Source organism: Mesoplodon mirus, assembly GCF_964341445.2.
Source record: "Mesoplodon mirus genome assembly, chromosome: 2".
NCBI classification, from domain to species: Eukaryota; Metazoa; Chordata; class Mammalia; order Artiodactyla; family Ziphiidae; genus Mesoplodon; species Mesoplodon mirus.
In genome coordinates, this window is record NC_138977.1 from 47,698,466 (window position 1) to 47,703,085 (window position 4,620).

Genomic DNA, 4,620 nt, shown 5'->3' on the forward strand with positions numbered 1-4,620 from the left:
GTGTAGTATGGGTTATAGGTCGATAATTAAGACCTTATATTTACTTAAACATGAGAAAGTTTTAGTTAAATTGTTACTATTGTCCTCTAATGCTCAAATTTTGAGTTTTATGATATATCATTGGATGGTATAGATTGATCTTCATACTACTTGTCACCACCACTTCTACTACTACTTCTACTACTGCTACTACTGTTATTACTGCTTCCTCTAGATCACATGAATAAAGCATTTAACAGGTATCAGGCACTGTCCTAAGCATTTGACATATATTAACTGCAATTTATCCAACAATCAACCCTATGAGTTAGTGTTATTATTATCTCCAATTTTTAGAAGAGGAAATTGAGTCACAGAGAGATTAAGCAATTCTCTTTATAAGTGGCCAAGTCAGAATGATTACAATAACATGGAATTCCAATGATAGGAAAATGAATTTTTTATGGGAATTTTTTTCTGAAAACTTTGCTGGATCTTGGAAGCAGTCATACAATATCAATTCACATATTCAAGTATGTATAAGGTGTCTATTATATGGCAGGCACCCTGCAGGGGATTGAAACTATAAACATGACATAGGTATCTGTCTTCATTTAAAGACGTACAGTGATGAATACTCTGGTTCTATTTGAACATTCTTAAGACAGCTGTTACTCTGTGGTGACTCTTGGAGAAAGGGTTGAGCAGGAATTTCTTCCCAACCATTTCAGCCATTCTACTGACAGACTCAGCCAGGCTGGTTTCCTTGTGCTTTAATTGTTCTTACACTTGTTGGAAAGCAGGATGTCTCTATAGAAAGATCCCTCTTCCTTATATCTTGTTAACAAAACCACTTTGGCTGAATGTTCCTTCATGCCAATCAGCAGAAATCTGTCCAGTTAGAACCGGATGATAGTTTGACCCAGAAGAACAGTTCCTTTAAGGATGTTTTAGTAGATCTAGAGCTTCCTTGTGCAGGGTCCCTCAGTTCAGCCCAGGAAAGAGAACAGGATGACTTTCTAATCAGGAATATTCCATGCCTCCCTTCTACACCTAAGACCCAGGTAAGGCAACAGAAATTTCTGTGTTGAATCTCTACACCAGCTCTCTTTGTCTTTGGTACTATGCAGGTTCTGTTCCTCAGCCCAGTGTTCTTGGAAATTGAAGACAAGTTTTAAACTCTAAACCATTGAGTGCATATCTCATAACATAATATTGATCCTAAATATACTTACACATTGTCTTGGTTTTGGTTTCTCCAGATAAAAATTTGAGGGCAAGTAGCTTGTTTGAGAAATTTATCACTTTTCTATTGACAGAATAATTCTGAGTAACAGGCAACTATTGCTGTATGTTGGGCTACAGCAATAAGCAGATATTTAGCTGAAGGATCTGCAGCATCAAGCTGATTTGAGTTTGGCTCAACTGATCTTGGCTGGACTTGCTCACCTGTTTGGGGATTAACTCGCTGCCTGTTGATCTGGGAAGGCCTCAGATGGGAAGACTGGGTTGTTTTGCTAGTCTCTCATCTTCTTCCTGGGACCAGGGACAGTGCGTGTCCTTCTCATGAAAATGACAGAGGCAAGAGCAAGCAGAAAAACACAGGTATGTTTTAGAGCCTCTGCCTTGGTCACATTGGCTAAATCACCATAGCAAAGTCACAAAGCAGGTCCAGGAAGCAGATACCAAGACTGCCAAGATGAGATTAAGCATGTTAGGTTTTTGTTATGGAAAACAGTTGTGAAAGAGAATGGGGGAGGGCTTCCCTGGTGGCACAGTGGTTGAGAGTCCTCCTGCTGATGCAGGGGACACGAGTTAGTGCCCCGGTCCGGGAGGATCCCACATGCCATGGAGTGGCTGGGCCCGTGAGCCATGGCCGCTGAGCCTGCGCGTCCGGAGCCTGTGCTCCGCAACGGGAGAGGCCACAACAGTGAGAGGCCCGCGTACCACAAAATAAAAAAAAAAAAAAAGGAGAATGGGGGAAAAAGCTTAGAAACACTGGGATAGCCATGGACCACAATACAGGTCTGACCCTGCTGAATGAGAGAGGGAAGGGAAGTGGGTGGATGTGTCCTAGACTGTCCTGCAGTCTAAAAATGCTTTGGCAATGCCATTGGGGAGTCTTCAAGACAGAAATGGCCATCAGACCCAGGAATCCTGTGTTTCCTGAGAATGGTCAGTCATTGGCTAGGAGCAGTGTCTGGGAAGCATTTCCTCTGTACAAATGTAGCAGTGAATTTTAAAGCATAGAACTGTGGGCTGGGACCTGTGGTCAGTTGTGCTTCACGTGGTTGGAGGCTTGTGTGGTACATTCTCATTGTTGCCACATGAGTCCAGCCTAGATTCAGAAGGTGGGAAAATATATTCTGCCTCTTTAGTGAAAGGAATGGCAAGGTGACCTGGCAAAGAGTATGGGTATAGGGAAGAGAAAAGATTTGGGACCATTAATACAACCTACCATAGGAGGCGAATGAAATACCAGCAGAGGAATGAGGGGAAGGAGACAAGGAAAAGAAGCAACCACTGAAGAGGTACCAGCAAGGGAGCTTCCACTGTGGGAGACCAGACAATCCATTAGCAAAATTCTAGAAGCAAGTGTAAACGACCTACTGCAGAAATATCCCAGCCAAGGGGAGATTGAGACGAGTATTTACAGTTCAGTCTGGATGGAATTTAGATTGGGATACAAGAATCATGGAAGATAAAGGTCTGGTAAATAAGGGGCCGGATAACTGAGGGTCTTGATGGCTGGGCTAAGTTTGTCATTTATTGATAGGCCCTGGTGAGAGGCATGTGGATATTTTAAAGCATAATCAGGGTTTTATATAATCCAAAGGTCAAGCTGACAGTGGAGTGTGGATGGGTTTGATCATGGTGAGACAGGAGAAAAGGGAACCTATTATGAGTCAATTATAAAAGTCTACATAAGAATTTTGAGAGCTTAACCTAGAGTAGCATCAAAGGAAATAAATAAAGGTGGATTTAATAGACATCTTGACATCACAGAGGAAGATTTGGTGAATTCATTGTGGGTGCTAAGGGCTAGGAAAGTCAAAGATGATTGGGAGAGAGTCAGTCTGTGTGACTGAAGGAATGCTGGGGCTTAGGACAGAAATGGTAAAGCCATAACAAAAATGTATTCTTGGTGGAGGAAGACTAGTGATGTTAGATGCTTGGTTTGGTTTTACTCTTGTTAGGTTGAGGTATTGACAGAACTGCCAATTAGAGACCTTTGTAGATAGCTGGGCACAGAAAACTGCAACTCAGGTGAGAATTAGAGCTAACAATATAGAATCAGGAATCATTCCAATGGCACCAATAGCTGTGGGCAGGCATGAAACAGGAAAGAGGTGATATGGAGATGTCCTCACAGACTAGCAGGCCACAGCACTTCCTAGATCTGACTTATCAGAGAAGAGATGACTTCTCTTCTGCTCAGGACCAGCTCAGCACTTTCCCCATCTGAAGCTGGCCAAGGCATAGGAAGCAGTCAGCGCAGAGCAGAGGACCGAGGGAGGATGGATGAACTTAAGAGATTGGTCCTCTCTTCCATACAAGTCTCTATTAACCCCTGACCCTGATTGTTTTGCATTTTTTAATCAGCCGTGCCTTTTTCTCTTTTTTTTTTTTCCTGGCTCACTTTCAGGAATTTGTAAACCCTGTTATGAATTTGTCTTTGAAAAATAATACCTACAAGAAAGCTGGTTTTCCAATTAGTGTCAGAATTGGAGGAAAAAACTGGGATAAGTTCTTCAAGGTAACTGGTGTTTGTATTTAAACCCACCTTGAGACTCTAAACCAAATGCAAATGCCAGTGGAAATTCCCAGGTTTCTGCCAGACACGTTTAAATTAGATCAGGACAACACTGGTTCTTCTGAGAGCTTATTCATGGAAGATGTTATAATCATTTGTAGTGTAGGAGGTAGTTCACTTCAAGGTCCCTAACAAAACTTGTTTGATGCTCCACATCTTTCTTGTATACCTGGAAAACCTTCTCATGCCCACATGCCCAGCGATATCTGGCCAATTAAAGAAATTCTTTATTACATTCACAAACATGGTCAGACTAGACTCCTCTCAAGAATTCTCCCACTGTGGTTACATGTTCTCTTCCACTGAATAATATTGCATCATTTACTCACGTTTGTGCTATGTGTCAGCTTCCTTCCCAACCAATTATGTGCTTATTAATAATTATAACAATAACTACTCTATATTAAGTATATGTTATTGCCAAGCTCTGTGCTAAGCATTCTACCTATATCACTTCATTTTCATCTTTACAATAACTCTCTAAGGTAGATATTATTATTTCCATTTTCCAGTGGAGAAACAGATTCATTGACATTTGTAACTTGTCAAAAGCCATAAGAATAGGAAGTGGCAAAGTTGGGCTTTGAACGCACAACTTCTCATTTATTTAAATAAGAGAATATGTAAAAGTGTACATATGATAGTTGTGGAATCACCTCTATTATATTTCTTACATTGTTAAGTCTGTAAATTGACTGGATGTTTAGTTTTTATATGACCTCTCCAAGTTGCTGGCTTCTTGGCTTATTTGCAAAAGATGTAGTGGTGGAAGCTGTCCTACATAATTAGGTCATAAAGTTCTGATTACCTACCTTATTTGGTGAAGG